At 38.7% G+C, this 27603-nt stretch overlaps 1 pseudogene; it reads left to right on the forward strand.

Moving 5' to 3' along the window:
- Positions 1-7284: 7284 nt before the first annotated feature.
- On the forward strand, positions 7285-25613 carry LOC140877468 (uncharacterized; annotated as a pseudogene).
- The last annotated feature ends 1990 nt before the right edge of the window (positions 25614-27603 follow it).

Below are 27603 nucleotides of genomic sequence, written 5' to 3' on the forward strand. Positions count from 1 at the left end.
ACTTCAGCAATCTCATATTCTTCCAGAATGTTTGCTGAATCAGTAATAGAGGTAGTTTCTTGTCCCCGATATTGCTTTCTGGAAGGACAAAACCTTCTGATATGTCCTTCCTTCTTGCATGCCCAGCAAATCCTTTTTGGTCTTGACTTTGATCTTGATCGAGGTCTCCACTTGCCATTGTGATCTTTTCTCTCCAAGGATCTGCCTCTCACACTTAGTCCTTCACCAGTTGGTTTAATAAGTTTGCCATTAGCTTTCAAATCCAGCTCCTTGGAGTAAGCTGCTCCTGTAACCTCTTCCAGAGTAAGTGTTTCTCTACCATACTTAAGAGTATCCCTAAGTTGGTCATATGATTTTGGTAGGGAATTGAGCAAGAAAATGGCCTGATCCTCCTCATCAATCTGTACTTCCATGTTCTCCAGATCTGCCAGTAGCTTAGTGAATTCATCTATATTTTCATCTATTGTCTTGTGTTCATCCATTTTGTAGCTGTAGAATTTTTGTTTTAGATATATCCGATTTGGCAGGGTCTTTGTCATATAAAGCTGTTCAAGCTTCAACCACATGTCAGCAGCCGATTTTTCTCTTACAACCTTTCTTAGAATTTGATCACTTAAACTAAGAACGATTGTATTTCTGGCCTTCTTCAATATCTCTGCCTTATTCTCTAATTTGTATCCGGAATCTTAGATTCTCCCAGTAGTGCCTCATCTAAACCTAAGTTTCCAAGATGAGCAATCATCTTCTCCCTCCATAGATTGAAATCGTTCTTCCCGTCGAATTTCTCCACCTCAAATCTTGATGTGGGCATTGCTAAGGAGTGTCCTTGCGCAGAAGACATTTTGCCGAAGAGAAACACATACAAGAAAACCAAAAATAAAGAAAACGTGAGAATACGAATTGAATCAATAACAAAGAAGATAATGCACTACTGAATCTAACTATTTTAGCCCCAAGATCTTAATCTTGAGGCTCTGATACCACTTGTTGTATTTTAATCTCCAAGAATTATATTCTCAGAATATATCACACACAATATATGCGATCAAAACAAACAAGAATAAAGCACAAAACAGAAGAACAACACGATTTACTTGGTTCGGATTGATTTCAATCCTACATCCAAGGTTCTGGGATCTTTCCCAAGTGAATTCACTATGAATCAAGAGTTTCAATCGTTACAACCCTTTGAACGAGAATCACTACAATCTTGACTAAATCAATAAAAGTGAAAACTTAGCCAATGATCTCTGGAATCCAGAAGCAGCTCTTCGATCTTCTACTCTTGTTTCAAATCAGAGCTTTGAGGAAGAAATGAGCTTGATTCCCAAAATTTAGGTCTTGAGTTCTCTCAGAAGGATACGATTCTCTTCCGCTTTTCAGTCGATCTCCAAATCTCTGCGTGAATCGATTTTCTCAGCGTATTAAATCTGCTAACAAACTTAACAGATTAATAAACTAACTCCTCATTAGATCTTGGCCGTTGGATTGGGATTTATCCACAAGATCAAATCCTGGCCATCCAACACCAACTAATTGAAGTCAACCCTAGTCTTCACATATTGTTTACTATTTTTTCATATTATTTTTTATTTTAATTTATTTAATTTCATCATGAAATTATTGTACCTAATATGTTTGCAAATAAAAAATATATAAACTATCATAGAATATAGTCCAAATAATCCGGTCTATTTAATTCATCGGTGTTCAATATTTCAAGAACGAGCTATTGCAGCTCAAAGAATGAAACGACAGAAAACTAGAAGAATTTTTTTTAAATATAAATTTATACCACATATATGCCCATACATATATGCGTCATTACTAAAAATAGTTTCATTCCACGAAATATATTATATAGTAACAGTTTAATACAATGCTCAGTCAAATATCAGAAAAATGCGGAAATAAATACTGCAATGGTCACGGGCAAGCCAGCTAGCCGTGGATGCTCAGGGGTCCTCACCACCAATCAGGACCACATCATCAGCTACTGAATCAAACTCACCTGCATCATTTAGATCTAGTGAGCCTAAAGGCCCAGCATGTTCTATAATATACATAGCGAATACTACTAAATAAAACCACATGCAAGCACATAACTTATATAAAATAACCTGAGGATTTTAATGCATGCATGAACGTAAAACCGTATGCACAATACTTAATCGTAACATAATCATATCATAATTACATAACATAAATATGGAATGTCATAGTCATAAAATCTTTGTTGTGGGTCATATCTAATTCGATTGATCAATCTAAATCCATCGTACGTGGTGACGGCTTGTGGGTGTGACCCTTAACGCCCTATGCCACTTCACCCAACCTTTAAGGATCCATAGGCTCATAATCATAAGTGAAAAGGTCATCGGGCCTGGTATCCCGACCTCCAGTCCCGTTTTTATCACAAATCATTTCAATTATCCCAAAATTATTTTTCTTCACATGACATCAATTTAACATAAAACATATGCATGAATAATGAATTAAAAATATTATTTTTTCTTGAAAACTTTTTCCGTAAATATATATTTAATTCTTTTTATAAAAATAATATTCATATCAAAATATTACGTATACGTTTATTAAATACATATTTATGGACTATTATTTTGTCACGGCTGGTTCGAGTTGCTGACCCTAAAAGAAAGCCCTGAAACTAATTATGGCCCAATAACCAATTAATTTACTCTAGCCCAATTAAAATTAACTTAACTTCTAATATTATCCTAAGCCCAAGTATTTATTTAAGTCTACTACGACACCATAGGCCCAAATAATAATTAAACCCAGCTCAATAATTTAAGCCCATAAAATAATATGAATCAAGTCCAATTAAATCTAATAAATCCCAACAAAGATATACCCAATAACCATTGGGCCCTAAATAAATTAACCTTTCCCAAATAAATTAACCTAAACCCAACTCATGGCCCATAAATTACTTGACCCAGACCCAGACCCAGACCCACTTACCCTATGACCCGATCCACTAACTCCGATCGGCCCGACTCGGACCAGCCCACCTGGGCTGAACCCAAGTCACAACCCAGCTCACTACTCCCTCACGCCTTCAACCTTGAGCCGCCCCTTCCTCAGTCGTCGGCCACCCAGCTCCGGTCACCCATGGCCGTAGTCGCACTGGCAAGACCGCGCCATGGTCCTGTCGAGCTAATCTTGACCCAGCCTTGGCTCGAGCCATGATTCACATGGCTCGGTCAAGGGCCTAAACTCCCATTCCCGAATCTGCAACCTACGCACTAACATCCTCTAGCAATCCCAACATCTCCATCGACCAAGCCTGGCTAGCCATGACCGAGCCCACTTCCTCCTTCAAACCAGCCTCCAACCAGCACCACTACCCAGCCAATCACACCCCAAGTAACGACCGAACCAGCTCCAGAAAAAGAAATGCAAACAGAAAAAAAAAAAAAAAAAAGAAACAGCGGGAATTTGATGCATAATCTTGAAAACCATAAACACCCAAACACAAACAAATGCATTAACACGTCTTTGACCTCAAATACAGTACATATAACGATCTAAATGTGGTGGTGAAGAAATCAAGCATGCCTCATTCACAATAATAAGAGTATGGAAACGAAGCTTGCGCTGTGACGATCAATAATCCAAAACGATCTTGAAATTTAAACAATATTTTCGTGTGGTGTGTGCACATGAATGGAACGGCGGAACTCCCCTGCTTCTCTCAGAATCGCACGAAAAAAGAAGAAGATTAGGGCTCGATGGGTTTTAAAATCCAAATTCATGGGCCGCCTATTTGGGCTTCTAAAAAAAGGGTTAATGGTCTTCAGCCCAAAAATAAATAATCAGATTTTTGGACCATAAAATAATAATAATAATAATAATAATAATAATAATAATAATAATAATAATAATAATAATAATAATAATAATAATAATAATAAATTTTCGAATTAATTAAAAGCCCAAATTTAAAAGTGCTCTATAAATCCTTAAAATAGCCCGATTAGGTGAAAAATAAATTTTAAAATATTTATATATATAAAACTTAAATTTTTCAATAAAATAAATCTTAAAATAATTATTTTAGGCTCATAAACAAAAATTTAAATAAAATTTTTATCACGGTCAACCACTGTCCAGTCTACGCGCTCAAAATAATATTTTTCTTTAAAAGAATTCATAACAATAAAATACCCGTATTAGAATCCTAAATAAATTTAAAACACCTAATCATGATAAATAAAAGTCATTTAAACTTTTAATTTAATTTTATTATTATTTTATTCTATTTAAAATATTAATTATCCTAATTATGCATACGGTCAACGCACGAGAAAGTTCTAGGCGTTACAAAGAATCTCTCCAAATCAATCGTAACATATATCTGAAGGTGCTCCTTAGAACAACCTAGACCAGAGTGGATTGTCGAAGATAAAAATAAGGCTAATCTAGATCATGTTACAAAGGACATATTATACAAGACTCTGGATAAAAACATATTTAGCAAGATCAAGACATGCACTACTGCCAAGGAAATATGATAAAATCTCACTCAACTCTATGTAGACAACGATCAAACAAAGGAAAACAAACTCACGTGCTGATTCAAAGTATCAAAATGAATTTTGGAGAAACAATGAATGAGTTTGATGAAAGTTTCGGCAAAATCATTATTGAACTGAATGCATTAGGTAAGAGCTACAATAACCGAGAAGTTGCTCTAAAAGTGATGAGAGCATTACCAAGAGAATGTGATGTTAAAACTGTTTCTTGGTAAAGGAATTTTGAAATGGAACCGCGGGAGTGAAGTTCAGCAAGGAACCTAACAATCTGTGCAACATCCATTCATACAAGTACTCTGGTAAGTTTCGTGTGCTGGAATTTTTGTTCGGTTTTACTTGAACTTGTCGAAAGGAATCTTATGCGGAAAATAATGATGAAAAATAGACTTATTTTGTTTTCAAGGTAAATTCTTACATTAGTGTTAGGGGATAGAGATCCGTTGATTGTTTAGCAGTTTGTTTGGGAGTATTTGCTACATTTATTTTTAGGAAACACGATGTCATTCTTTAGGATGTTTTCAGCTCCTTTCTCGAATGTATAATGGATTACTAAGAATTTGGAAATCCTCAAACGAAGTTTTGTTTTGAATATATTCTTAAGTACTCTCCTTTTGATGATATTTCTCAAGGTGTTTGTTGTCCTTGAATGTTCGTCTTGTCCTCATTCAATTATTCCCAGTAATCAAAATTTTAGATTATCATTTCAACAAAAATATAGCTATGTTGTCCGGTGACGCTCATTTATTTGTTCAGATAGCACTTCTCATAATTTAAGTAAATTCCACCATTCTATAAAATCTAATATGCTGTTAAAATCTAATACACCATACTAAAAGGATAAGAAAAATATGGTCATCACAATTTCTGAACGCCATGTTAAGCTCCATTGTTAAAACTTAATGTGGCATAATTTTTTGTCTCTTTATGATACATAAAAATATTTTAGTAAATATGTGACCTTCAGTCCCCCCCTGCCAACCCTCTTTAGGCATGCATGCTTGACTCTAATTGTAGTAGTCCGGTTCCATTTTACAAGATTAAGTGATTTTAAACATGTTAGAAAATGAAATATAATTTTAAAAGTGTCAAAACATGTTTAAGGAGTCCTTATTTGGTAAAAATAAGTGGAAAATCAGACCCGGAACTTCCGAAAATGGTGGGGTAGGTCCCGGGGGTCTTGGGGGCCCAAAACCAGTTCGGAAACATGAGAAATAGTTCGAACTTTTCGGGCAGATCGGAGCTTCCGATCCGAGATCGGAGCTTACGATCTCAACCAGAAACAGGTTTCAAGGAGATTTAAACACGTGGCCAGATGCAGGAGATCGGAGCTTCCGATCCTGCGATCAGAGCTTTCGATCTCGGCCGTCCAAAACGTGGCAAACATGCACCGATCGGAGCTTCCGATCAGGTGATCAGAGCTTCCGATCGTGGCCTATAAATAGGGGTTCCGAGGGCCACAATTTCACACCAATCTCACATCTTCTCTCTTGGTTTTAGAGTATTCTAGGTGTTTTAGGGGTGATTCTAGCCTTCCTAGGCTTGGTCCGGAGGTTGGCGAGGCGCTCCAGGGTTACAGTGGAGTATTGCCCAAGTTCTAGGGCAATCGTCATCAGTGGGCTGACGACGGACGCAGGTATAGCTCTGGCTCATTATAGTAAATAGGGAGTATGCTATAGCGTAGTTAAGGCTTTTAGAATAAAGTGGTAATGCATGAGTACTTTGCATTGTAGTGCGGACTGTAGGCTTGGACATAGTGCTGGTCTAGCTTGCCTAGTGTATGAGGTACGGAAGTATTATTCGAGATATCCGGATTGAGTATGCATGTATTATGTGTTTGCATGGATTATGTGATTGCATGTTTTATATGCCTTTATATATACAGTATGTCATGACTGTATGTTGCATACATGAGCATATTGAGCTATTACCTTAGAGGTATCCTGTAGTAGGGCGCTCACCCTACGAGTTTGTGGATGGTTGGATACGTAAGTCTTGTGTGAGGTCACCTTATGGTTGGACACATTTACTAGTATCAAGTCACCATTATCCACTGGGTATATGATCCACCTCCTGATACGACGGCGCAGCGTGCTATATACCTTGGGCCCGGTCTATGAGCTTGTTTCTTGACCTGAGAGTCTTGGTACCCAGTTCACTTGCATACATGCACATATAATACCGTATACTCATACTCTCGTACTGAGCTTATCATGCTCACGTCCCGTACTTTGTTGTATCTGGACACCCTATTCCATGGGACAGGTCTGTGGCTGGACGATGCGGGTGGTTCCAGGAGAGCTTAGGCGATGGAGGACCAGCAGGGTTATTGTCTAAGCTTTTGTTTCAGTTGTATTTGGGTTAATACACTGGTTTTATTCGATATGGTTGTAAACAATATTTTTATTATTGTTTAAGTTTCCGCTGTTATTTTTGATATTTTATTTGATTAAGTTAAATGCATGCTTAAGCTTCTGATTAGTAGGTGATCACGGCGCGGGTCACTACATTAATGGTATCAGATCATGCATAGTAATCTTGGGATCTAGATTGTTGAAATTGGGATTAACTTTTAATCATCGTGTAGATGGCGGTTCATGGTGACGAGAGTAGTCACGGCAGCATAGGTGGACGCTGGGGTGATCAGGACGATCGAGAGCATCGTCGGGGCCGTCATCACCATCGCCATGATGATCACAGGCGTTTCAGCATGCATAGGTTTATGCAGATGGGTCCGAAGCCTTTAGTCGGAGGAGAGTCACCAGAGGATGCGGGAAACTGGCTACGACATATGGAAGTTTGTTTCCGGGAGTTCCGATGCACTGAGGAGCAGCGGATGGATACTCTTGATTTCCTGGTCGAAGGACGAGCTCGAAAGTGGTGGGATTCTACTTCTGCGCCTTTTATTGCAGCCCGAGGAGTTGCTACCTGGGATGAGTTCCGCACGACTTTTCATAAGCTGTATTTTTCTCCTGCTCTCCGACATACGAAGACAAGTGAGTTGCTGGGTTTGCGGCAAGGATTGATGTCGATCGAGGAATACCAGTTGAAGTTCTTTGAGTTACTGCCCTATTGCCCCCAAATTTCTGATAGCACGGAGGCGAAGTATAATCTGTTCCTGCAAGGTCTTAATCCGGAGATTCATGACCGAGTTGCTGTGGGAGATGACATGAATTACGAGGGATTAGTGAGCCGATGTCACCAGGCAGAGGACAGCATCCGCCGTAACAGATCCTTTTACTCATCTAGACCCGCGAGTTCCTTGGGTCCCCGTGCTCAGTCATTCAAGAAGTCTAGTTCTACTTCTTCTTTCTCAGGATCCGGGGAGGTGATGCATTTCGGCAGAAAGAATCAAGGTCCTTGCAAGCATTGTGGTGGGAATCATCCTGCCAACAAGTGCTGGAAGGTTTCAGGGGCGTGCTTTCGATGTGGAGAAATTGGCCACCTGAAGAAGGATTGTCCACAGGCCGGGGGAGCTGGTTCTGGTTCTGGCTCAGGTTCTGGTTCTCAGGCTTCAGTGCAGCAGAGGCCACAGGGACAGTCGACAGGGGGTTCTAATTTGAAACCTCGTGCTTCCAGTCAAGTATTCGCCTTGAGACATGATCAGGCGATGGATGAGAATGAGAAAGTTATAGCGGGTACGTTTTTGTTATTTGATATACCTGCTTTTGCACTCATTGACACTGGTGCATCTCATTCTTTCATATCTGCACGTTTTGTTAAGAAATATAAGTTGCCATACATTTCACTAGACACAGTGGTTGTTGTTTCTACCCCGACGGGTCAGTCTGCGTCGGCTAAGCGTCTAGTGATGGGTTTCCCTTTAGAGTTCGAAGGGAATGTCTTGATGGTGAATATCATGATATTAGCAATGGGGGATTTCGATTGCATTTTGGGAATTGATGTGTTAACTACATACCGAGCTTCAGTGGATTGTTACCAGAGATTGGTAAAATTTCATCCGGTTGGCAATGATAGCTGGTTCTTTTACGGTGAGGGAGCGCGACCTCAGATGCCATTGGTATCAGCTTTGAAAGCTTGTCGAGCTTTGTAATCTGGCACGGAAGGCTACCTCATCTATGCAGTTGATACATTCGCTGGAAGTATTGGTATAGAAGCTATTCCTGTTGTGAACGAATTCCCAGATGTATTTCCAGAAGAAATTCCAGGATTTTCTCCAGTACGCGAAGTTGAGTTCGGTATAGATCTGATGCCAGGGACTTCGCCTATTTCTCGAGCACCGTATCGTCTGGCTCCATCAGAGATGCGTGAGTTGAAGCAGCAGATTCAGGATCTGTTGGACAAGGGTTATATTCGTCCAAGTGTTTCTCCTTGGGGAGCACCTGTTCTATTCGTGAAGAAAAAGGATGGGTCTATGCGTTTGTGCATTGATTATCGCCAGTTGAACAGGGTAACGGTCAAGAATAAGTATCCTTTGCCTCGTATAGATGATCTGTTTGATCAATTGCAGGGTACTTCGGTCTATTCAAAGATTGATTTGAGATCTGGATATCATCAGATGCGAGTTCGAGATCAAGATATAGCCAAGACAACATTCAGGACCAGGTATGGGCATTATGAGTTCCTAGTAATGCCATTTGGGTTGACTAATGCACCGGCTGTATTTATGGATCTAATGAATCGTGTATTCAGAGAATTTTTGGACAAGTTTGTCGTTGTATTTATTGATGATATCTTGGTGTATTCACATGATGTAAATGAACACGCTTACCATTTGAGGCTGGTATTGCAAACTCTGAGGGATAGACAGTTGTACGCCAAATTGAGTAAGTGTGAGTTCTGGCTGGATCGAGTGGTGTTTCTTGGCCACATTATATCCAAAGATGGAGTTTCTGTGGATCCGAGCAAGATTGAGGCTGTAATGAACTGGTCGCGTCCGACGACGGTAGCTGAGATCCATAGTTTTCTGGGTCTAGCAGGATATTATCGTCGCTTTATCGCAAATTTCTCGCAGCTCGCTCGACCTTTGACACAACTTACTCGGAAGGGCATGAATTTTGAGTGGTCCTCAGAATATGAGGAGAATTTCTGTGAACTTTGTAGACGGTTAACTTCTGCGCCTGTGTTGGCTTTGCCGTCTGGATCTGGAGGGTATGTAGTGTACACGGATGCTTCTCTTCAGGGACTGGGATGTGTCCTGACTCAGAATGGGCCTGTGATTGCATACGCCTCTAGACAGTTAAAAGTTCACGAAAATAACTACCCAGTGCATGATCTTGAGTTAGCAGCTATTGTATTTGCATTGAAGATCTGACGTCATTATCTTTATGGAGAAAGATTTGAGATATTCACATACCACAAAAGTCTCAAGTATTTGTTTACTCAGGCAGAATTGAACATGAGACAGAGACGTTGGATGGATTTGCTTAAGGATTATGACTGTGAAATCAAGTATCATCCAGGAGCTGCTAATCTCACTGCTGATGCCTTGAGCCGCAAGGTGCGACTGTCCGCAATACAGACTTGTTCTGTGGCAAGTGCAATTGAAGATTGTTGTTCTTCAGGGTATACCTTCAAGCATAAGAAAGGTATGCAGAGTATCCAGATGTTTGCGATCTTATCTGAGCCTGCTTTGTATTCTTGGATTCGAGATGCTCAGATGGCTGATCCGAAGACCCAGCGTTTGGCTCGTTTAGCCAGGGATGATAGTTCGTCTGGATTCCATTATCAGTCATATGGTTTTCTTTGTTTATCTGGCCGTATTGTTGTTCCAAAGGATGATACTCTGAGGGAGGAGATTTTATCCCAGGCTCATCGTTCTAAATTGAGTATTCATCCTGGGAGCAACAAGATGTACAAGGATTTGTGTACCAGGTTCTGGTGGAAAGGAATGAAAAGGGAAGTGTATCTATATGTTTCTAGATGTTTGGTGTGTCAGCAGGTCAAGGAAGAGCACCGACGACCTGGAGGGTTGCTTCACAGTTTACCTATTCCTGAGTGGAAATGGGAGTTGATCACGATAGACTTCGTGACCCATTTACCGGTAAGCTCGAGGAATTGTGATGCTATCTGGGTTGTGGTGGACCGACTCACCAAGTCAGCACATTTCATTCCTTATAACCGAGACTTTAGTTTTGATAGGATGACACGATTGTACATCCAGGATATTGTTCGATTGCACGGAGTGCCTGTGAGCATCGTCAGCGATCGAGATCCCAGGTTTACTTCCAGGTTCTGGGGGAGTCTTCAGCGCGCTATGGGTACTACTCTTAGTTTGAGTACATATCACCCAGAGACTGACGGGCAGTCAGAGCGCACGATTCGTACTCTTGAAGACATGTTGCGAGCATGTTCTATGGATTTTGGTCCAGCATGACAACATCAGTTGCCATTGATTGAGTTCGCGTACAACAACAGTTACCATCGCAGTATTGGGATGGCTCCGTTTGAGGCGTTGTACGGGCAACGATGTCGTACTCCACTGTTCTGGGAGGAAGTAGGGGAGCGACAGGTTGAGGGACCAGAGTTAGTCCAGAAGGTTGTTGATATTGTTGGACAGATCAAGAAGAGAATTAAGGTTGCGCAGGATCGACAAGCTAGTTATGCGAATGTCAAGCGCAGACCTTTACAGTTTGAGGTGGGTGAGAAAGTATTCCTGAAAGTCTCACCATTTCGCAGGATTTTTAAATTTGGTCACAAAGGTAAGCTATCTCCTAAGTTCATTGGTCCATTTGAAATTCTGGAAAGTGTTGGAGATCTGGCTTACAGGTTGGCGTTACCACTGTATTTGTCAAAAATCCATGACGTGTTCCATGTTTCACTGTTACGACGGTATGTGGCGGATGATTCTCATATCTTACAGCCGTCTGAGGTACAGTTGGACTCGGATTTGACATACGTGGAGAGACCTTTGCGTATCATAGGTCATGAGGATAAGGTGTTACGCAACAAGACCATTCCTCTTGTTCTAGTTCAGTGGCAGCATCGAGGCACTGAGGAGGCCACTTGGGAACTTGAGAGTCATATGCATACAGATTATCCAAAGTTATTTTGAATTGTTGTATTTTCATATTGTAACTTGTAAAATGAATCAATTTGAATAAAAGATGTTTATTCAGTGTTTTACTGCATTCAGTACTTAAGATTGTTCGAGGATGAAATATCTTAAGTAGGGGGAGAATGTAGTAGCCCGGTTCCATTTTACAAGATTAAGTGATTTTAAACATGTTAGAAAATGACATATAATTTTAAAAGTGTCAAAACATGTTTAAGGAGTCCTTATTTGGTAAAAATAAGTGGAAAATCAGATCCGGAACGTCCGAAAATGGTGGGGTAGGTCCCGGGGGTCTTGGGGGCCCAAAACCAGTTCGAAAACATGAGAAACAGTTCAGAGCTTCCGGGCAAATCGGAGCTTCCGATCCTGAGATCGGAGCTTCCGATCTCAACCAGAAACAGGTGTCAAGGAGATTTAAACACGTGGCCAGATGCCTGCGATCGGAGCTTCCGATCTCGGCCGTCCAAAACGTGGCAAACATGCACCGATCGGAGCTTCCGATCAGGTGATCGGAGCTTCCGATCGTGGCCTATAAATAGGGGTTCCGAGGGCCACAATTTCACACCAATCTCACATATTCTCTCTCGGTTTTAGAGTATTCTAGGTGTTTTAGGGGTGATTCTAGCCTTCCTAGGCTTGGTCCGGATGTTGGCGAGGCGCTCCAGGGTTACGGTGGAGTGGTGCCCAAGTTCTGGGGCAATCGTCATCAGTGGGCTGACGACGGACGCAGGTATAGCTCTGGATCCTTATAGTAAATAGGGAGTATGCTATAGCATAGTTAAGGCTTTTAGAATAAAGTGGTAATGCATGAGTACTTTGCATTGTAGTGCGGACTGTAGGCTTGGACATAGTGCTGGTCTAGCTTGCCTAGTGTATGAGGTACGGAAGTATTATTCGAGATATCCAGATTGAGTATGCATGTATTATGTGTTTGCATGGATTATGTGATTGCATGTTTATATGCCTTTATATATACAACATGTCATGACTGTATGTTGCATACATGAGCATATTGAGCTTTTACCTTAGAGGTATCCTGTAGTAGGGCGTTCACCCTACGAGTTTGTGGATGGTTGGATACGTAAGTCTTGTGTCAGGTCACCTTATGGTTGGACACATGTACTAGTATCAGGTCACCATTATCCACTGGGTATATGAGCCACCTCCTGATGCGACGGCGCAACGTTCTATATACCCTGGGCCCGGTCTATGAGCTTGTTTCTTGACCTGAGAGTCTTGATACCAAGTTCACTTGCATATATGCACACATAACACCGTATACTCATACTCTCGTACTGAGCTTATCATGCTCACGTCCCGTACTTTGTTGTATCTGGACACCCTATTCCATGGGGCAGGTCTGCGGCTGGACGATGCGGGTGGTTCCAGGAGAGCTTAGGCGATGGAGGACCAGCAGGGTTATTGTCTAAGCTTTTGTTTCAGTTGTATTTGGGTTAATACACTGGTTTTATTCGATATGGTTGTAAACAATATTTTTATTATTGTTTAAGTTTCCGCTGTTATTTTTGATATTTTATTTGATTAAGTTAAATGCATGCTTAAGCTTTTGATTAGTAGGTGATCACGGTGCGGGTCACTATACTAATAGTACAGCCTTAGCCTCGTTTAAGAAAATTTGGAGAACTCTTTGTTTGGTGTTGTTTCTTTTCCATTATTTATTTGATCTGATAAGATTGAAATTATTTTAGATTTTTACTTCTTTATTGTATTCATGGTTTTCAGAGTTCTAATTAATTTCTGTTTCACTTTCGAACCTTTAAAACCCTCCTGGATTTGACGTAGCAAATGGAAACCATTTGATCTTTAATGATCGTAACAAGTATAAGTCTATGTTAATATGGATATATTCATCTGTCTGTATGATAAGAGGGTTTGCTTTAATAATCTATATGGGTCATCTATACATATGGGCCATGATTGTTGTTATCCAAATTTTTATGGCAAAGGAGCTGTTCAATTTGCTTAGGAGAGCACATGAAGATAAAAGCCTCCCGTGCTTCAGACTCTTGAACTGGTAACTGGAACAACTTCTTATCCTCTTTATATTTTAAAATTATCTAAGTGCTATTATCATCATTGTACTTTTGTCTTCAATAATTCACATATGTTTTGTGGAGGAGTTGTTGTGCTGTAAGCTCTATTTTGAGTTTGTTCTGTTGTTTCAGCAGGAAGACATTTGACATAATTATAATTCATGAGGTTTTATGGTATGGTTAACTGTATAGATGATATTTCTTCTTGTTTTGTTATTCAGGTTTTATGTGGTTCATACTTACATTGATGAAAAAGATATACAAGTATCAATTTGGCCAATATGCGTGGACACACATGATTTTAATTGTGGTGTTTGCATGGTCATCGTTGACTGTGGCTAATATATATTCGTTAACTTTCATATACTCACTGGAGATGCTATAGTATCCAAATATAAGAATTTAAGGAATTTATTGTTGCAGGGTCTTGGTAAAATTCAAAATATGGGAATTTAAGGAATTTATTGTTGTAGTGTGACGCCTAAAATCCATAAATTAAATTTCATGCCTAAATTAGTTTTAATGATTAAAATTATAAAATTCGTGGTAATTTAAATGATTTAAATCTCCTTAAAATTTATTTGTATGATATTAAAATTTTAATTGCTTAAATTGCTTGAATTGGTGAATTCCGGCTTCGGCGCGCGACAAAGGCGAACACAACGGAAAAATCCTTCATTTTAAATTTAGGTGACCTAAATTTCTTGAGAGGTGAGGAAAAATAAAATAAAATCTTTATTTTAGATTTTTTCAATCAAGAAAAATCGCGTAAGCGCATTTTCGCGCGTAATTCTTTAAATTTCTCAAATTAGCCTTTTTGGACCCGGACAAGTGAAATTTCATTCTTGGCATTTAAAATTTAAGATTCTAAACTTAGAACTTTAAATTAGAGGAAATTCTACAAGATAAAATTTTAAAAATCAAAACTAGCACTTTTTGGGTCAAAAATCACCTTTTGACTTGTCCTACTCTCACACACTCATACCTATACATAAATATACATATTATATCACACAAACTTAAACCATAACACTTTAATCCTATTCTAGCTGCCTCCCTCTTCCTACTCCACCATTTCTCACGCCAACTCCCCTCTCCCCCTCAAGAAAACATCGGCCCCTCCATTTCTTCCTCCCCTCACCGCCGGCCACCGCCTCCTTGCCGACTAGCCGCCGTGAAGGTCACCTAGGAGCTGTTCCAGCTGCCAGCCGTGTGTGTGTGGGGGGGGGGGGGGGAGGCTTAGCCACCCCTTCCCTTGTTCCCTTTCAAGATTTAAGGCAAGCATTCTTTGGTTCTTCCTTTAAAACCCAAGCATAGTTATAAGCTTTTGTCCCTTCCCTTATTATTTCGAAATTTTGCAGATTTTCAAGTGTAAATGGGTGTGTGTGTGTTCGGTTTCTAATAGGAAGGTGGTTTGAGGAGTTGATCTTTGTATACTTTAATTGCTAGCTTGCATATTGACCATGTATATATGAATGATTTCTTGCATATAAATGGAAGTTTGGGTCTATAAATTTAAAAGTCAGATTGTTTATTAGGTAATGCTGCCCATTTTTATATGTGTTTGTAGTGTTTTAAACCTCTTTTGGTGTTATGCAAGTCCCATTGCGTTTATGTTTTGAAATGTTGTGAATGTATTGAGTTTGTGGCGTTTGAATTGAAGTTTTGGAGGATATGGATGATAGGAGTGGAGGGGCTGCAATAGGTGATGCGATCATGGATGGCTCACATGCTGATCAAGTGCCTAAGGATCCATTGGAGATACCACGAGGACCGGTTACGAGAGACCGATCTCAGAAGTTTAAGGAAGCACTTCAATCTTTGTTGTTGAAGACATAAGAGGGCGTTGGAAGTCTTGATATTCAATTTGGAGGAAGTTATAATCTTATTGAGGTCAAAAGAGGTCAAGAAAGTGAAGAAATGGAAGACCCTGCTCGAAGCAAAGGCGCGCCCGCGCCATTATTTTTCGGAGAAGAAGCGCGCCCGCGCTTACGGAAACCAAATTGACGATGTTCTTGCGAACCATAGGCGCGCCCGCGCCGTGTCCTCCGCAACAAAGGCGCGCCCGTGCCTAGCTCTAGCGCACCCGCCCCGAAGCCTTTACACACACCGAAGGTGTTTATGTGTGTGTTCGGGATTTTTAATATTTTGGTATTGTTTTGTTTATTTTAGGTTTTTTATTCCTACTAGGAAACTTTAGGAGATATCTTCGATATCTTTTTGATTTATTTTGCGTTATCTTTCAATATTTTGGGTTGTAATATAAATACTACAACATTCATTATTTGAAGGGAATGATATTTTTCAGATTATTGATTATTCAATACAAAAATTCTCTTTAGAATTTTATCAAAGCTTTTGCTTTACCCAAAATCAAACTTATCAAAGTTTCATAGCTTTGTGGCGTTTGTCAATCTATTTTCAATTGGGTTGTCAAAGACAGGTTCCTTTGAAGGTCTAATTGAATCTTTGATTGTTTTTCTATCGTGAATTCTCTGTTGCTAGTTACAGGTTCAACTAGAGGTGGAGATTCCAAAATCTGTTACTTGTTTCAAAGTCGGGACAACATTATTGAATTCTTTTGTTATCGAATTGAGGTGCGATTCATTGAAATCGTGTTGCCTTTCATACTTAAGATTCATATCATTTGGTATCAGAGCAAAGGTTTGAAACAAGTAAGTTTTCACATCTTTGTGACTATCTGTTCTTCGTGTTCTTCGCGTTCTTCGTCCTTCTTCAAGTTATCTCAAAAAAAATATATAAAAAAAAAATAGAGACCGAACAAGCTTCAAAAAAAAAAAAAAAAAAAATAGAAAAAGCAAGATAACTTGTGGACAATTTTCGTTCTTGTTCATCCTTGGATGCAAGTCAAAATTCGAGCATCCCTAAATTTCTTCTTCTTGTTTTTGTCAATCTTCGAGAGTCGATCTTCAAGCGTCTAAAAGTTGTGAACTTGAGAGTTTGATTCACTTTTACACAAAGCAAAAGCCTACATAAATTGAGTGGAAAGAAAAAGAGTGTTGGAGTGATTCGTTTGGAGTGATCTGTGAGAACTTGTGTGAGGAATTTTACTACTAACCTTTTTCTTGCAGGTACCATGAATCCTAATAAAGATGCTAGTGAAAGTATGAACCAAGGAATTTCCAAGGTTCAAATGGATGCGTTGATGGGTCAATTTACTAGGGTGATGAGGTCGGAGTTGGGACCTCTTCATGAGCGGATGAGTAGATTGGAGGAGAGTAGTGGTAGTGGAAAAAAAAAATAAAGATAGGAAGGGAAATAATTTTGAAGGAGATGAGGAGAGTTTTGATGAGAATTGGGATGGAGGGAGAAGAGTACATGAGGTTAGACATAGGCGAGAAGCGGTACGAGGAAAACATACGGAGTACAGTAAGGAGGATGGAAATATTAGTAGTATTAAGATGAAAATTCCAGGTTTTCATGGGAAGTCTAACCCGGAGGCATATTTGGAATGGGAGAAGCGTGTGGAGTTTGTGTTTGATTGCCATCACTATTCTGACCTTAAGAAAGTGAGGTTGGCAGTAGTTGAGTTTGTAGACTATGCGTTAATCTGGTGGGATCAATTAGTGACCACTAGAAGAAGGTGTGGAGAGCCGCCTATTGAGACGTGGGAGGAGATGAAGCGTGTCATGAAGAAGCGGTTTGTGCCTAACTATTATTATCGTGACATGTACAGGCGATTACAAACTCTGAAGCAAGGTCCAAAAAGCGTGGAGGATTACTACAAGGAGTTGGAAACCACGATGATCCGGGCCAACATTGAGGAGGATAATGAAGCTACAATGGCCAGATTTTTGTGCGGTTTGAATAGAGAAATCCAAGATCAAGTGGAGCTTCGCCACTATTTTGATTTGGATGAGATGGTGCAGACAACCATGAAGGTGGAGCAGCAGCTCAAGAGGATAGGAGCTGGTCGACTTCCTACCGATGGAGGATCGTCAATTCCTTGGCGTCCAAGCGTTGCAAAACAGGAGGACAACAAATCGGTGTCCAAGCCAAAATTTGAAACCAAATTGGAAGCACCAAAACAAGTGGATAAAGGTACACCTGAAACTACTAATACTCGTTCTAGGGATATTAAATGTTTTAGATGTCAAGGACTTGGTCATATTGCAGTCAGTGTCCTAATAAAAAAATTATGATTATGAATGTTGGTGGTGAGATTGAGTCGGATAGTGAGGATGAGAAATATGATAGTATGCCTGCGTTGGAGGATCCTGATGAAGAGGGATATGATGCGGTGGTTGGAGAATTGCTAGTGACCAGGAGAGTGTTGAATGTACAACAAAAGGAGGAGGAAGAAACTCAAAGGAAGAATTTATTCCATACTAGATGCTTTGTGAATAACAAAGTATGTAGTGTTATTATTGATAGTGGGAGTTGCACTAATGTAGCGAGTTATGAGCTGGTGGAAAAGTTGAGTTTACCTGTTATAAAGCATCCTCAACCTTATAAATTGCAGTGGTTTAATGATAGCTCGGAGGTGAGAGTGCATAAGCAGGTGGTAGTACCGTTTTCCATTGGTATATATGTAGATGAAGTGTTGTGTGATGTGGTGCCTATGCAAGCTTGTCATATTTTGTTGGGTAGGCCGTGGCAATTTGATAGAAAGGTGATACATGACGGTTTTAAAAATCGTTATTCTTTTACCTTGAAAAAAGAGCCTATTGTATTGTTACCGATGACTCCAAAGCAAGTGTTGGAGGACCATTTGAAAAAGAAAAAGAAAGAAGAGGCCGAAAAAAAGAGTGAACAAAAAAGTGAGATGGCCTTAGGAAAAAATATTGAGAGAAAAAAAGATGAAAAAAAAATTTAGAGGAAAGAGGCCGATAAAAAAATATTTATGGCCCAAAAGAGTGAGTTGCGAGAGATTTTACATGAGCATACTCCACTTATGTTGATTTTCTATAAGGAGTTTCTCCTTAACACAAGTGATATAGCCAAAAATCTTCCGAGCAATGTTCTTTATCTTTTGCAGGAATTTGAAGATTTATTTCCGGAGGATTTGCCTCAAGGATTACCACCTTTGAGGGGGATTGAACATCAAATTGATTTTGTGCCCGGAAGTGCGTTGCCAAACCGTCCAGCGTATAGGAGCAACTCGGAGGAAACAAAAGAGATGCAAAGATAGGTAAGTGAACTTTTAGATAAAGGTTTTGTGCGTGAGTCCATGTCACCATGTGCTGTGCCTATTTTGTTAGTTCCTAAAAAAGACGGTTCATGGAGAATGTGTGTGGATTGTAGGGCCATTAATAACATTACCATCAAGTATAGACATCCTATTCCTAGACTAGATGATATGTTGGATGAGTTGCATGGTTCTAGCGTCTTTAGTAAAATTGATTTAAAAAGTGGTTACCATCAAATTAGGATGAGAGAAGGTGATGAGTAGAAAACTGCTTTTAAAACCAAATACGGCTTGTATGAGTGGTTGGTTATGCCCTTTGGACTAACTAATGCACCTAGCACTTTTATGAGATTGATGAATCATGTGTTGCGTGCTTATATTGAAAAATTTGTTGTGGTATATTTTGATGATATCTTGGTATATAGCAAAAATTTGGATGAGCATGTCGAACATTTGAGAATTGTGCTAATCACACTAAAAGCTGAACAATTGTATGCTAACTTGAAGAAGTGTGTGTTTTGTACAAAAGAACTTGTGTTTCTTGGTTTTGTTGTGAGTTCCCAAAGTGTCAGAGTTGATGAGGATAAGGTAAGTGCCATTCGAGATTGGCCAACGCCTACTTCTATTGGTCAAGTTCGAAGTTTTCATGGTTTTGCAAGTTTCTATCGGAGATTTGTGAAAGATTTCAGTACTTTGGTGGCACCTATGACTGCAGTGATCAAGAAGAACGTTCCATTCCATTGGGGCGAGGAGCAAGAGAAGTTTTTTAATATTATCAAGCATAAATTAATTAATGCTCCTTTACTTGTTTTACCTGATTTTACTAACACTTTTGAAATTGAATGTGATGCATCAGGTGTAGGAATTGGAGGTGTCTTGATGCAAGGTGGGCGAACGATTGCTTACTTCAGTGAGAAGCTTAGTGGGGCGTCCTTGAATTATCCTACCTACGACAAGGAGTTTTATGCGTTGGTAAGGGTACTTGAGACATGGCAACACTATTTGAGGCCAAAGGAATTTGTGATTCATACGGATCATGAATCATTGAAGCATCTCAAAGGACAATACAAGCTAAACAAGAGGCATGCTAAGTGGGTGGCGTTTGTGGAAACTTTTCCCTACGTTATCAAATACAAGAAAGGGAAGGAAAATGTGGTAGCGGATGCTCTATCATGAAGGTATGTACTCTTATCTACTCTAAATTTTAAATTCTTAGGATTTGAGTATGTGAAAGAGTTATATACTAGTGATCTTGATTTTGATGAGATATATGCGTCATGTTTGCATGGTCCAAAAGATAAATTCTTCATGCATGATGGGTATTTGTTTAAGGAGGATAAGTTATGTATTCCTAAGTCATCTATTCGTGAATTACTTGTTAAGGAATCACATGGGGGTGGTTTAATGGGGCATTTTGGAGTGGCTAAAACTTATGAAACTTTGCATGAACATTTTTATTGGCCACATATGGAGCATGATGTTGAGAAAATTTGCGAAAGATGTGTGACTTGTAGGAAAGCAAAGTCTAGACAACAACCACATGGTTTGTATACTCCACTTCCCGTTCCTAGTGAACCGTGGGTAGATATTTCTATGGATTTTGTTTTAGGACTACCGAGGTCTAAGAAGGGGAGGGATTCAATTTTTGTTGTGGTTCATAGATTTTCTAAGATGGCTCATTTTATTGCTTGTCATAAATCTGATGATGCTTCTCATGTTGCTGAATTGTTCTTTAATGAAGTTGTTAGATTGCATGGCATGCCTAGGAGTATTGTGTCTGATCGAGATACTCGTTTCTTGAGCTACTTTTGGAAAACATTATGGTGCAAACTTGGTACTAAACTACTGTTTTCGACTACATGTCATCCTCAAACGTATGGTCAAACTGAAGTTGTTAATAGAACGCTAGGAACTTTGTTGCGTGCTATAATTAAAAAGAATTTGAAAAGTTGGGAAGAATGTTTGGCATTTGTTGAGTTTGCATATAATCATAGTGTGCATTCTACTACAAATTTTTCACCATTTGAAATTGTGTATGGCTTTAATCCTTTAACCCCGTTGGATTTGATGTCTTTGCCTATGAGTGAAAGGGTTAACATGGATGGTAAGAAAAAGGCAGAATTTGTGAGAAATTTGCATGAAAAAGTGAAGGAGAACATTGAGAAAAAGAATTTGCAGTATACAAAGCAAGCAAATAAGGGAAATAAGAGAGTTGTGTTTGAACCAGGAGATTGGGTGTGGTTACATTTGAGGAAAGAGCGGTTTCTTGAAAAATGGCGCTCAAAGCTTCTACCTAGAGGCGATGGACCGTTTCAAGTGTTGGAGCGCATCAACGACAATGCTTAAAAATTGGATTTTCTAGGTGAGTATAATGTCAGTGCTACTTTTAATGTTTCTGATTTATCTCCGTTTGATGTAGGTGATGATCAAGATTTGAGGACAAATCCTTTTCAAGAAGGGAAGGATGATGCGATCATGGATGGCTCGCATGCTGATCAAGTGCCTAAGGATCCGTTGGAGATACCATGAGGACCGGTTACGAGAGGCCGAGCTCAGAAGTTTAAGGAAGCACTTCAATCTTTGTTGTTGAAGACACAAGAGGGCGTTGGAAGTCTTGATATTCAATTTGGAGGAAGTTATAATCTTATTGAGGTCAAAAGAGGTCAAGAAAGTGAAGAAATGGAAGACCCTGCTCGAAGCCAAGGCGCGCCCGCGCCTCAGACTCGCGCGCCCGCGCCATTATTTTTCGGAGAAGAAGCGCGCCCGCGCTTACGGAAACCAAATTGACGATGTTCTTGCGAACCATAGGCGCGCCCGCGCTGCCTGAGCGCGCGCCCGCGCCGTGTCCTCCGCAACAAAGGCGCGCCCGCGCCTAGCTCTAGCGCGCCCGCCCCGAAGCCTTTACACACATCGAAGGTGTTTATGTGTGTGTTCGGGATTTTTAATATTTTGGTATTGTTTTGTTTATTTTAGGTTTTTTATTCCTACTAGGAAACTTTAGGAGATATCTTCGATATCTTTTTGATTTATTTTGCGTTATCTTTCAATATTTTGGGTTGTATTATAAATACTAAAAAATTCATTATTTGAAGGGAATGATATTTTTCAGATTATTGATTATTCAATACAAAAATTCTCTTTAGAATTTTATCAAAGCTTTGCTTTACCCAAAATCAAACTTATCAAAGTTTCATAGTTTTGTGGCGTTTGTCAATCGATTTTCAATTGGGTTGTCAAAGACAGGTTCCTTTGAAGGTCTAATTGAATCTTTGATTGTTTTTCTATCGTGAATTCTCTGTTGCTAGTTACAGGTTCAACTAGAGGTGGAAATTCCAAAATCTGTTACTTGTTTCAAAGTCGGGACAACATTATTGAATTCTTTTGTTATCAAATTAAGGTGCGATTCGTTGAAATCGTGTTGCCTTTCATACTTAAGATTCATATCAATAGGAGAAAAGCTTTTAAGCCAAGGGTGCTCCCCTACCCTCCAATCATCCATAAAATTTATGTCATGCTATCTTTTGAGTTTATGTCGTTTACATTATTCAACGCCCATTTATTCGTGTGTATGACTTCAAAGTTAATTAAAAGTCTAGTCCCGAAGTCTTGTATTAAAGAGAGCTTGTAAGGTTAAATGTTAAAAATGAGAAAATGTTGAATGAAAGGAAAGTTAAAGAATGAAGTGAGTTGGTTGTGACTTGGACGTGCAATGATGGGTCGGTGGATGCCCTGTTTCACTTGCCAAATTACGTGTAGTACGAGGTCGAGAGACATCTCGATTTCCCTATTAAATGGATGTGTAGTACGAGGTCGGGAGCAATCTCGATTCCCTACCAAATGGACATGTAGTACGAGATCGGGAGCAATCTCGATTTTCCTACCAATTAAAGGGCAATGTGGGGTCCGGAGAAATCTTGGCTTCCTTGCCGGCATTGTATACTATAGCCATTGATCGATCAAAAATCATAGTCACAATCGATGATCCAAATTCAAAGTATAGTAAAGGATAATTGACTCATGAATGTGTATTTCCATCGCATATTGCTATAGTTCTTACTTCGGGCATGTTATGACTTTTTCCCTTTCGTGTGAGATTCATTAGTTTACTGAGTACTATTTTTAGTATTATGCATTATTTTGGACCCTTGTTGTATTATTTAAATCTTGCTGGGCTTTTAGGCTCACTACTATGCTTGGTGCAGGTGAGCATTTGGATGCGGCTGCGGGGCAGGATTTCCAGGGCCCATAGGTGTTCGGAGGCACGCCCAGACCGTTGACGCTATTTTTTTCCGCATTTATGTCTTTGTAATAATTATACTTTGTCGTATGTTGATTCCTTTCCAGTAGCAGGATGTGTTATTCCCTGCAATTATGTTGGCATGTAAACTTTAAATATTTTACTTCCTTTCGTCTGACGTCGAATTGGATACTGTCTATGTATGCCTTGTGGGATGTTTACCTCGGGTTGAGGTTTATTTTAAATTGATGTTTGAGATAGGTGGCTTTATCATTCAAACAAATAGGTCATGCCAAAATTTTTAAATTTTTTCCGCATTTTATTTATTTATTTAAAAGTTAGAAGTTAGGGTCGTTTTAGTTACCAGGAATCATAAAACTTTGTACTTAAGCCTGGAGGTACAAGGTTTGAATCCTGGGGAGGGCAAAAAATCACTGCCAGGAGTGGGGAGGTCATGAGTGCGATGTCCGTCGAACCATGCGGTCCGAGCCCATGCTATAGGCTAGGGAGGGATGCGGTGGAAGGACGTGAGTTGTTACATAAAAGGGCGCAGGAAAAATTCAGAATATTGTTCCATTTGTGCTGGCTGCAAAGGTATGTGATTGTAAGAATGTATGGACTATGAATAAAATTTTATTATAATGGTTTTCTGAAACTTCGAGGCATTTTATTTTATTCCACTAATTATTACACCAGTTATTTTTGATGGCAAACTATCTTTTTTTTTTTATTTCGAGTTTAGGGAAATGCATGTGCTTAGAAATTTGAACTAATTATTTATTTGTCATTGTGTGCAGTATTTCTATTGTGTCCGAATTAGAGCTTGTCATATCAAAGCATCATCATTAGTGTAAGTCTCTTGTTTTTCAATTCATCCTTTTTTTACACCCTGCTCTTTTGTTCTTGTCTACCAAATCTTGTGATTGAGCAGGCTCTAAATTCATACAAACATTGGAACTCTTTGTGGTCTAACTAAACATGAATGATTTTGCTTCTCTGTTTATTGTCATACACTTTAAGTTGCATTTGTTTGATGTTCTCGCCCCTAAAATGCAAATGCATCCGTTCCTGAGAAAGCTAATTAATTGAGGTAGAGTCGTGACAGTTAAAGAAAGTGGATTTATCAAGTTGAGGAAGTAATAGCATGTGAAGTGAAAATATATAACATTATTCAAGCAAAAACATGTCTGTTTTCTCTTCACCTTCACCTTCACCTTCACCTCTCTTACACCTTTGTGTTTCACTTCAAACTTTGACGACTTTCCTGAAGCAGAAGCATCTTAAGTTCAAATATTTTTGATTGCATGTGATGATGTGCATGTAAAACTCATTGTAGAAAAGTTATATAACATTATTTCTTTTGGTACTTGTAGGAAATCGAGGCACCCCGGCCCGTGTTCCATTTTAAGGTGTCGGAAGAACTCTAGGCAGTAGCACTCCTACTGAACCAGTTTCTAAGACAACTGGACCTGGTACCCTCTATGGTGCTCCATCCCCTTCATCGATACTTGTGGTGGATATCTTTAAAACAAATATTAATGTCATGCCCTAGTTGTTTCAGTCACTGAAGAAGGTAATTGGATCTATGGCTATTGTTGGGATTACAGACCATGCTCATGATATCTTGATGTATTTTGTGTTTGGATCATGTAAAGTTCTCTCTTCCTTTTCCAGTTTACTTCTCAGATGATAATTTATTTGTTGATGCAACGATTTACCATTTTGGAAGTAGTTGTCTTGCTGATGAGTTTGGTGATTTAACACTGAATATCATCTAGTTCATGTTGATAAATTTGCATTATGGATCAGAATTATTTGAGTTGGTTTTGACTTTTTGATTGATATTTTTCAATTCAAATGTGTTCCTTGGTCATTGATTGTGTTGATGATGTGATGTCTTGAAATTAATCACACCACAAAATCTGGAGGAAATGCATAAATGCCATCAAGAAACATGAATTGAGGTGGTGGTCCAGTAGTAAAAGTCACAGCACATGAGCAATAAAATTCTGCACATGTTGCACATGTTGTTCCTTATCCTTCTTGTTTTTTCAGCACCAATTTTTTCCAACATATATAATACGCTACACGTGACTTCAAGAAATACATCTACTCTTGATTGCAGGGTTTTAGAGCTTAGAGTTTTAAAGGCATAACCACCTGTTGGTGGACCGACAAATTGGTCATAGATCTCCAATAAAAGCACATGTTTTTCAATAGTTGGTAGAGTTGGGTAACATGAGATTCGATCGGTTGTAGTTTTTTATTAAAGTAACATTAATTTTGAAGGTTAATGTATTGCATTAATGTTTTAGCTATATATTTTTCTGTATTAGGAGGAAGAAAGAGAAGGTTGCTTGAAATGATGCGGGGCTGGAGCTTTTGGATGATGAGGAGCACATTTTTAGTATGCGGATTATGTATTTGTTTCCATTTTACTTTTCTTCTTTGATGTTTGATATATTGTGCCATTCATAACCATGGATTTGAAATTTTATTCTTGTTTGCTGCTATTGTTCAGCACATTCCGAGTCCTCCAAATGGATTTAGCATTCTGAGAGTTGGTCTGATCGCCAACACCGGTTTGAGGCAGAAAGCATAGCGCACATGGCCGAGATGTACACGAAGAATTCGATTATTTGTTATATTTGAATGATTTATAATATTGATATATTGTATATTAGATTTAATTTTCAAAAATTTTGAATATTGAGCGATTTATAATATTGAAAATTTGTGAATTAAATTTTATTTTTTTTGTTTTTTTATTTGAGAAAAGACAACTCTTTTTAAACGTTGTCGTAGGTGGTTTAAGCGTTGTCTTTGCAAAACACAACGCTTTTAAAAACATTGTGAAAAAGCGTTGTAAATGACCGTGTTGTAAAAAGTCCGCTCAAAGACAACGCATAAAAAGCGTTGTCGTTGTTAAAAAAGACAACACGGAAAAAGTGTTGTCTTTTTCAAATATCACAACGCTTTTTATGCGTTGTCTTTACTCAAAAGGAAAATGCTTTTTTCGCGTTGTCTTTGACCGCGGTCATTCACAACACTAGCTACGACAACGCTTTTTTGTGACAATAACAACGCGGAAAAATGTTGTCGTTTGCCGTTTTTCTTGTAGTGACGTCTTGAATTGAACCTCGATCTTCGTTGATCTCCTTGAGCTTCTTGAATGTGACTTGAGAGAAAAATCTTGAATTCTTCTATACCTTTAAGTCTTCTGTGTTGTGTTTTTCTTCTTGGTCACCTGCCATCTATTTTTATGTGGAGAATGCATATTCCTACCATTTTCATTTGATGAGGTGTCACAATTTGATTGGATTCTCGTGATACAATATTTTATTTTAAATACTAAATATATTAGTATTTTCTTCCATTTAGCTCAAGATTTGATTTTAAATACTTAAAATATTAGTAGTTTCTTCCATTTAGTGCAATATGCAATCTTGATTTAAAATCTTGATTTGCTCACAAAATATATTAAAATATAAATTAATTAACTATTTATTGTAGAAATTTAATTTTCCAATAAATAGCCAATTATTTTTTTATTTATATTTAATATTATTTTGTACTTCCCATAATTTTAGGGTCAATAAATTTAATTGTCTACAGTCTCCTCTAATATGGCCCTCAATTCTTCTTGGGTAATCTGCACAGTTGGTTGGGTCACGGCCGTCGCCTTCATTATCTTGAGAGGTGTGAGGTTGATTATCCATTCTCAGTGACGAGGTAAACTGATTTTCCATAGACGACGCCAAACTGATGTAGCCAAAAAATACAAGTACTTGAACTGCGTAAATCGGAGTATGAATTCCAACTGATTTGTAAATTATAAAAGAAATCTCTTAAGCATAGGGTCCGTAAGCTGAAGCTTTGTAAGTCAAAATTGTAAGCGTGGACTCGTAAGCTATAACTTTGTGGTCGTCACCTGCGTCACAAACACTCCTCAGAGGCGTCGGGAGGTTATCTGGCGTAGGCACTCTGACGCTCAAGTCAGTAAAGAGCATAATATAAATCTCTCAAGATAAGATAGCTCAAGTTAGAGAGAAAAATGAGAATGTACCTAGTTATGGAGATGCTCTATTTATAGAATTTAGGAGTGCATAACGGACTTGAGCCCTTGTATCTTAGGTTCAAGTTAATAATTAATAAAATTGGGCTTCTAACCCATCACATAGATTAAGGGTTTCTCAATTTTTTCCAAAGCTCTCCCACCCCAAACCAAAAATCTATTACTTCTTGAAACAGAATAAGAAAAAATAAACTTATTTTAAAAATTAAAACAAAAAATATTCAAATTAATGTAAATATTTAATTAACTTGCGTGGTGGTATGGAAAAGATAATATTCAATCCACAATTTGTGAATAATTATATTTATCGTCATATATATGAAATTCTTGCCATTATGCCGATCATATTTTTGATATATATATATATATATATATATATAGTTCTTTTATGGTGCTCAACACTATATGCCCACTTCATGCCCATCATGTACAATAGATGAGTTGACCGGTACAATAGATGAGTTGACTTGTACATGGTGGGCATGAAGTGGGCATATAGTGTTGGGCATCATAAAAA

This window comes from Henckelia pumila, chromosome 2 (assembly GCF_033568475.1).
Source record: "Henckelia pumila isolate YLH828 chromosome 2, ASM3356847v2, whole genome shotgun sequence".
Lineage (NCBI taxonomy): Eukaryota > Viridiplantae > Streptophyta > Magnoliopsida > Lamiales > Gesneriaceae > Henckelia > Henckelia pumila.